This window comes from Bubalus kerabau, chromosome 5, assembly GCF_029407905.1.
Source record: "Bubalus kerabau isolate K-KA32 ecotype Philippines breed swamp buffalo chromosome 5, PCC_UOA_SB_1v2, whole genome shotgun sequence".
Classification (NCBI taxonomy): Eukaryota; Metazoa; Chordata; class Mammalia; order Artiodactyla; family Bovidae; genus Bubalus; species Bubalus kerabau.
Window position 1 is genome coordinate 43085528 of NC_073628.1, and position 9141 is coordinate 43094668.

Genomic DNA, 9141 nt, shown 5'->3' on the forward strand with positions numbered 1-9141 from the left:
CGATCCTGGGACGGGAAGATCTCCTGGAGGAGGAAATGGCAACCCACTCCAGTATTCTTGCCTGGAAAATTTCATGGGCAGAGGAGCCTGGCGGGCTACAGTCTATGGGGTCGCAAAGAGTTGGACATGACTGAGAGACTGAGCACACACACGCATCTCTGCCTACTGATACTCTCCAGTTGAAGCTTTGAGCAAAATCCCCTCTTGACAAGAATCCCACCTATGAAATCCTACCTCGGAAATCCTAGTCCCCTGTGTGACCACACCAAATGCTAATTACATGCAGTTGGGTGGAGGCAGTCTGACCAGAACCTTGCATCATACATGTGCTGCATCATGCATGTGGCTACACATGCATTTCACCGAACACATACACAAAGGACCCTCTGGCCCAATGCCCACTCTTTATGACCAGTTCATGCTGGTGCCAAATCCTATCAAGCCTCTGCCTCAGCAGCTGGGCGGGACAATGTGGACTCCTCCAGAAATTTTTGCCCTTCTGGGACCAGACACTCATCACAAGCAAAGAAGAGGTAAGATAAGGAGGGTTCAGGATGGGGAACACATGTGTACCTGTGGTGGATTCATTTTGATATATGGCTAAACCAATACAATATTGTAAAGTAAAAAAAAAAAAAAAAAAGCATTACAAGAGCTAACCAAAGCTAAGAGTTACCAGAGACGACTGATGGGGGAAAATATTCTCTCAGCCCACTTTCCTTTACAATGGCTTTATTCCTCTGACAGAATCTCCCACAGAATGACTCTTTTCTCTAAAATATCTATTTTGTTCTAGATTGACACCAGCTCCTTTTACTTAGGAACGAAGGATGGAAACCTTGAGCTCCCCCTGGAGGCAGGCGTGTGCTAGTAAGCGTCTCCGTGGACTGCGGCTCCTGACCCGCTCTACCCAGTTCCTCTTAGCAGCCACCTTGGATAACACGGTTGCTGACTTTTGCCCATTTAAAGTCACCTTCTAGGTGACCTGCCTACAGCCTCCACGACATCTGCCCGGGGCTTCCACCCTCTCTGTATTTTAGCTACTCTAGTCCCTTGCGCAGTTGCACATCAAACAGCGCACCCTGTTTCCCAGTTCTGTGTTCTCCTCTAATTTGTTGTTGCTCAGTCTCTTAGTCGTGTCCGGCTCTTTGCGACCCCAGGCTGCAGCACTCCAGGCTTCCCTGGCTGTTTGGATGATGCCATCCAACCATCTCATCCTCTGTCTCGTCCTGTAATAGCACTTTGTTAATCTTATGATTCTACTCCACACCTTCCCAATGGTTCCCTTCCTTTGTACCCTTGTTCTTACTCTTCACATTACCTAGAATTCTTTTCCTTACCTCAGCCCTTATCTCATTTCTGAAAATCTTTTTCATCTCTTAAAAGCCCAAGTCCCAAGATACGATCCTCACACCGACCTCTGAAATCTTGCAGAACCTGTTTACAAAGCCCTTGTGTCCACGGCTTTGCATTTTAGTTATCTTTGTATAGCTTATCTTACTGTATCCAACCAAATGCCCAGCGTGATGACTAGTGTGCAGAAGATGGCCCTTAGATAAATGTTGAATTAGGTTGTTGAAGGATGATTTCAAACATCCCATTTTTAAGGAACAGAGAAAATCGCACTTTAAAAAAAAAATAAAAGAGGGGAAGAGAGAGAAAAGGGACATGAAGATAAATGTCCTGAGAATTTCAGTCTGTTGTGGAAAGAGCGTTGGATTGAAAATCAAGGACATGGGCTCTAATCCGATGTGGCTGTTAATGAACTAAGTGACCAGTGAACTACCCTCTAAAGACCCAAGGCCGTGGGTTGTATGTACTCTAGTTTATCACCGCGCTGAAACTGACTGACCATCTCCCTATTTAAGCACACTGGTAGCTGACCAAAGATACCATTCAAATTAGCCTACAACAGAGCCTAGCAAAACACGTGTCCTAATAAATGGTAGCTATTCTTTTTTCCCCACACATGATGGGAACATTCTGTAACATTCTCAATTTTAAGAAGGAAAAAGTTTGCCTTTATCCATCGAGGATGGATGCATATAAAACTATGTGATAAAATGGTAATAAAGAACAGTACACTTGTTTAATCAAAAATATTGCTGAAATATTTGTCTTCCCCTCTGGATATGTACTTTATGGAAGAACTTTCAGTGGCTGGTCTCTCATTAGGCTGAAATTATTTTCTTATCATTTTTTCCTCTAGGTCTTGCCATATGTCATCGTAGGTAGAAGTTTCCATCGCAGCAAATAAAGGGAAACTGAAAAAGAGTTATGCCAAAACAAATTCTCAGTCAACTACATCATAGTCTGGGAAGATGTGGAAAATCATTTGACAAGATTCTAAAAAACAGTAAGCAAGAAAAGAGAAAGGTAACGCTTGGAAGCCAATGAAACAAAATGGAAAAGAACTTAAGATATGCCAGGAAAATAAACAGATTCTGAGGGATTAAACTAAGTTTCTGGAACCTAGGACAACTGCAGAAATTCAGATTAATACATGTAGTAGCAATTCCTTTGGAGAAGGCAATGGCAAGCCACTCCAGTACTCTTGCCTGGAAAATCCATGGACAGAGGAGCCTGGTAGGCTGCAGTCCATGGAGTCACGAAGAGTTGGACACGACTGAGTGACTTCACTTTCACTTTTCACTTTCATGCATTGGAGAAGGAAATGGCAACCCACTCCAGTGTTCTTGCCTGGAGAATGCCAGGGACGGCAGAGCCTGGTGGGCTGCCGTCTATGGGGTCGCACAAAGTCGAACACGACTGAAGCGACTTAGCAGCAGCAGCAGCAGCAGCAGCAATTCCTTTAGAAAAGATTTTATAAAGTGACGAATTCTATTTATGGGACTTTTAGAGTTCACTAAACGTTTAGTTCTTTTGATTTCTGAAATGCTAAATAAATTTCAATATTTTACTACGCTGCTTTCCTGACTTTATTTAAGAGAATTCCAAACTACCCACTGCCCTGCAAATAAGTGATGTTCTTCCGGGTCCTCTGTGCCATGTGGATGCTGTCTCCTCCTCCCAGAGTCTTTCTTCCTCCCCCATTCTTCAAAACTCAAATCTCTGGGAAGACATCCCAGACTCCAGTCAGCAAAACACGTTGCTCCCACTGTCATCCTTCAGTCTTGGCTCAAAGCTCTATTATTTTCACAATCAGCTGGGCTCTGGCTGTGTGGGAGCAGGTGCATGCAATTGGGATCAGTGTGGAAAGTGACGAGGAAACTGATTAAATGGCAGCAGTCAATTATGAGAAAGTAGATGGCTTACTTTATTGGGCATCTAATATATACCATGATCTCATTTTTTTGAAAAACAAAAACAAAAAACCTTTATGAAATGTTTTCTCATGATGCTGCTCTGAGTATATTCGGAGTGGCTCTTCATAGAAGCCAAATTGTGGGGGAATATATAGGAGGAGGAGTGTGCTGAACTAGGAGGGTGGAGACTTTATAATAAGCAAGGTCTAAGTTTACCCACTCCCACATCTTCACTTAGTAATCCTCCTACAGTTCTTCAGATTTCAGCTTCCTGAGGAGAGCATCTCATGTTGTTTCTAATGAGAACAATCATAGCATCTTGTACCTCTCACAGCATTTACCATAATTGTAAATCTACCTGTATATGAGATTCTTTGACGGGTGTCTGAGTCTACCACTAGGTTCATGAAAGGAAAGACTCATCTGATTTTATTCACCATTGTCTCCTAGGCCCTATCATAGAGCCTGGCACATAATGGGATTTCAAACTTGTAGAGTAAATAACTATTGTTGCACAAAAGGATAGTAGGGAAGTGAAGTGAAAGTCACTCAGTCGTGTCCAACTCTTTGTGACCCCATAGACTATACAGTCCATGGAATTCTCCAGGCCAGAATGCTAGAGTGGGTAGCCTTTCCCTTCTCCAGGGGATCTTCCCAACCCAGGGATCGAACCCAGGTCTCCCGGTTTGCAGGCTGATTCTTTAAAATCTGAGCCACCGAAAGGAGGGTAAAGGGCATTGAAAGAGATTTAAAGGGGCTGCTTACAGTAACTTAGCATATTGCTCATTATCAGTGACAGAATGTCACAGGTATGAGGGCTAGGTGAGAGAGGCTTTTTTCCTTTTTGGCCATGCTACGCAGCATGTGGGATCTTAAGGTTCCCATCCAGAGGGTGAACCCATGCCCCCTGCAGTAGAAGTACAGAATCTTAGTGACTGGACCACCAAGAAAATCTCATGAGAGGCTTATTTCTTCCTGACTGTATATATGTTGATGTCTTTTCTAACTCTCTGACACTAACTGGGAGTCCAACAGTTTCAACTCTAACACTATCCACTTGGAATCAACATCAAGTTCCACAAGTTAGGGCTTCTCAGGTGGCGCTAGTGATTAAAAAAAACAAACCGTCCTGCCAATGCAAGAGACATAAGAAGTGTGGGTTTGATCCCTGGGTCGGGAAGATGCCCTGGAGGAGGGCATGACAACACACTCCAATATTCTTGCTGGAGAGTCCCATGGACAGAGGACTCTGGCAAGCTATAGTCCATACAGTTGCAAAGAGTTGATCACGACTGAAGCGACTTAACACGCACATCCACAAGTTAAAGGGCTCACTCCCACATGACTGGCCCCACTTTCAGATGCCGATTGCAAGTCTGTGGTCATTCATGCTTCTGACCCATTGGATATAGATCAAGGATCACTGTGACCCCCTCCTTAGGTTGGATACTTTGCTAGAATTGCTCACAGTACTTAGGAAGACACTATACTTACATTTACTGGCTTATTAAAAGGATATGAATGAAGAGTCAGATGAAGAGGTCCATAGTGCAAGGTTGGGAAGAGTGCCAGTGAAACAGGAGGGAAGGGGGCAGGCACAACCTTTATAACAATGACATAGCCATGCTGCTGCTGCTGCTAAGTTGTTTCAGTTGTGTCCGACTCTGTGTGATCCCATAGACGGCAGCCCACCAGGCTCCCCTGTTCCTGGGATTCTCCAGGCAAGAACACTGGAGTGGGTTGCCATTTCCTTCTCCAATGCATGAAAGTGAAAAATGAAAGTGAAGTTGCTCAGTTGTGTCTGACTCTTCACGACCCCATGGACTGCAGCCCACCAGGCTCCTCCATCCATGGGATTTTCCAGGCAAGAGTACTGGTGTGGGGTGCCATTGCCTTCTCCGGACAAAGCCATAGGACATGACAAAAACTGGTTAGAATCAACTAGGTCTGAGAGGGTGGAAGGTTGGACTTCCAGTTGACCTCAAGCCTTGTAATACGCTCATTGTAATACAATGGCTAAATGACACGCCCACCAGTGCCAAGACGGTTCTCAGGCCAACCATATAAGGCCAAAAAGAGGGTGGTAGCTCAATTCCTGGAAATCCCTGCCCCTTTCCCAAAATATTTGGGATAATCCTCCCACTCATTAGTCTATGAAATTACCCACTCCATAAAAACTAACTACCCCTCTGTTTCAGCACCTCTCAGCTTCGGAGATGGTCCATATTCTGTCTGTGGGGTGTCTTTCTCTCTAAATAAATCCGCTTCTTACCTATCACTTTTTTCCACTGAATTTTTTCTTTTGGCTGTCCTGGGTTTTCACTGCGGTGCGCAGGCTGTCTAGTTGCAGTGTGTAGGCTTAGTTGCCCTGCGGCAGATGGGATCTCAGTTCCCCAGCCAGGGATCCAACCCACGTCCCCTGCATTGGAAGGCAGGTTCTTAACCACTAGACTACCAGGGAAGTCCCTCTCACTGAATTCTTTCAGCAATGAGACATCAAGAACCTGTGCTTCATTAAGTCCTGAGAAGAGGTGTATGATCTCAATCAAAAGACTGTGGGTTCAAGTCCCCATCCAGATTTTGACTGGGTTTGAGTCCCAGCACGTGGGTTCAGGTCTCAAATCTGAGTTGCACAGTTTCACCAGGGCACAGGCTTCTGTCCTCTGCTACCCTCCAATCACCTTGATGTGCTCAACACCCTAGAAGTTCCATCATTTAGGGTTTTTTAAGGTGGTTTCATTATGTAGGCATGATGGATTAAATCACTGGCCACTGGTAATTAAATTCTATCTCCAGCCCCTTTACCCTTCCAGGAGTTGGGGCTAAACATTCTATCCTGCCAATCAAGGTTTGGTCTTTCTGGACACCACCCCCATCCTGAAGCTATCGAGAGGCTTGCCAAGAATGGCCTCATTAAAAGACATTCCTATCACCCTTATCACTCAGGAAATTCCAAGGGTCTTAGGCGCTATGCCAAGAACTGCAGATAAAAAAAATATCCTTCCATGATACCACAGTGTGGGAATTAATTTAAGGGCATAAATTTAAGGGTATATACAGTGAATAAATAGTTTGTAATTATAATGCTGACAATGGTTTCAAAGTTTCAAAGGTAATAACAAGTCATTAGGTTACACTTGTGTTTCATCGCAATTTATTTTCCACTAACTTTTACACTAGGGAAATTAATGACATCACTCATTAATTATAGCACTCCCCTCCCCACTTCATCTAGCCCCAATGCCATCTTACTCTGAGTCATTTATTTGATAATTAGATGTTACAGACACTCATGAGAATGTGTGGCTGAATTAAACATTCTGGCACTGTGATAGCCTTTCTAGGAACAGAGGGGTGGATGCCTTTTAATAACCTTAGGCCCCACACAAGAATCATGAGTTTAGACCTAAACTTCCTTCACTTCTTCTGTACTCAAATATTTAACATATCAAAAAATACTTTACAGTACAATTTATAACTAAGCAGATAATTTAAGGGGAAAAAAAATCAGACCTTGTCAATCTACACACTGCTGCTCAAAATTGTTATTGACAGGGTAATAGAAGGCAAATCATAGACAAGAAGTAGATTACGGTATTAAGTTATTCATTCTCTCAAGTATTTGTTCAATGCCTTTTACAAGCCTGACACTAGGCATATAGGAGACCTCTAGAATAAAGTGAGAATAAAGGACTAGAGGATGCGATGTGAGCTCAGTGTACAACCTGCCCTCTAGAAGCTTCTGATCTTGCTAGAACAAAAGATTATATAAAAAAATCTATAATTAAATACTAAGATAAAACAATTGTTCTACAGAAATATGGGGGAAAGGCAACCAAATCATATTGGGGAATTAGAAAATATTTCCCAGCAGGTCAAGGTTTGAAGGATGAGCTAAATAAAAAGGTTAAGGTTAAAAAAAAAAAAACAAGAACAAAAATGAAAACAAGGCTGCCTTGCCTTTCCTCTCTCGAGGCAAACCAGAAACCTCCTACAATTTTGAAATGTTGATAACTAGCTCAACATTTTTAAATGTTATGCAGATCAAACAAACAACTTACACAGTCTGAATTCAGTTTGCTGCCCACCATTTAATAACCTTTAATCTTTGTGTATTTGGTGTGTTTAATCTTAGCTTCCAATTTTTCACAAAAACTACAAATTATGTTCAGTAAAAACAAATGCAGATAGAATATCAGGAAGTGTTAGAGGGAAGAGACATACCATTAGTATGGAAACAAAATTAGATATGGTAAAAAATTGAAAATGACAAATTTATGTATTTATAGGATAAATTGTTCATTAGTAATGACATTTCTGAAGAACAAAGATCTGATCATTCAATCATGCCTATACTGATGCCATCAGCAATAATGAGCAAAAGGAATGGAAAGTTATTGTTAGGATGAAAGGCTTTAATAAGCATGCAACCAGAAAACAGACAATAATGCCAAATGCCTAAATAAAGTTAATTCTGGATAAAGACCGGCATTTCTTTGGGAACTTAAAGACTGAACATGATAAAAACGCTGCTGTGAGAACTTCTGACACAGCCAGATAATTCCGTAGTTCAAGGGCATTCCAGCTCCCAAGTTTCCCACTTGCAGTTGTCATCAGGGAGGTGGATTACTTTTCCTGGCACATGTTCAACATAGAGGAAACTGGTCTATAAGAAAAGATCACTTATAGACAGACTATTAGAAGGTAGGAGAAAAAAGCATGTTTGCTTTGTGGTTTTAAAGCCTGATTTTTTTTTTTTTAAAAAGCAAACACTGTAAATATTTAAAAATCCAAATAGTTTAAAAAGATATACAGTAAAAAACAAGTCTTCATCTTGCCCTAAATCCCCAGTTCTCCTACCTAGTTCAGTTCAGTTCAGTTCAGTCTCTCAGTTGTGTCCGACTCTTTGTGACCCCATGAATTGCAGCACGCCAGGCCTCCCTGTCCATCACCAACTCCCGGAGTTCACTCAGACTCACGTCCATTGAGTTGGTGATGCCATCCAGCCATCTCATCCTCTGTCGTCCCCTTCTCCTCCTGCCCCTAATCTCTCCCTAGAGGTGACTGCTATAAAGAGTTTCTCATATTTCCCTTCAAATTGATTAGCACATGTGTGTGTGTGCATGCACTCAATCGCTTCAGTTGTGTCCAACTCTTTGTGACACTATGGACTGTAGTCCACCAGGCGCCTCTATCCCTGGGATTTTCCTGGCAAGAATGCTGGAGTGGGTTGACATGCCTTCCTCCAGGGGATCTTCCCCACCCAGGAACTGAACTCACATCTCCTGTGTCTCCTCCATTGCAGGTAGAATCTTTACTGCTGAGCCACTTGGGAAGTCCAATCAGCACATATTATACATTGATTTCTGTAACTTTTTTCTCAATGTGTTTAGGAGATTCTTTTATATTAATTCTCATATTGTTGTTTAGTCGCTTAGATGTGTATGACTTTTGTGACCCCATAGACTGTAGCCTGCCAGGTTCCTCTGTTGATGGGATTTTGGAAGCAGGAATACTAGAGTGGGTTGCCATTTCCTTCTCCAGGGGATCTTCTTGACCCAGTGACTGAACCCACATCTCCTGCATTGGCAGCGGATTCTTTACTGCTGAGCTACCAGGAAATATATACTGATGACTACTATTGGTGTGTCGCACCCTTATGGCAGAAAGCAAAAAGGAGCTAAAGAGCCTCTTGACAAAGGTGAAAGAGGAGAGTCAAAAAGCTGGCTTAAAACTCAACATTCAAAAAACAAAGATCATGACATCCGGTCCCATCACTTCCTGGCAAATACATGGGGAAACAATGGAAACGGTGACAGACTTTATTTCCTTGGGCTCCAAAATCACTGCAGATGGTGACTGCAGCCGTGAAATT

The 9141-nt window shown here is 42.7% G+C and overlaps 1 long non-coding RNA gene across 1 annotated transcript; it reads left to right on the forward strand.

Moving 5' to 3' along the window:
• Positions 1 to 375: 375 nt before the first annotated feature.
• LOC129653828 (uncharacterized) lies at positions 376 to 2854 on the forward strand. The gene is made up of 3 exons (XR_008715225.1): positions 376 to 533; positions 797 to 870; positions 2210 to 2854. It is a non-coding gene; the product is annotated as an uncharacterized LOC129653828 (long non-coding RNA).
• The last annotated feature ends 6287 nt before the right edge of the window (positions 2855 to 9141 follow it).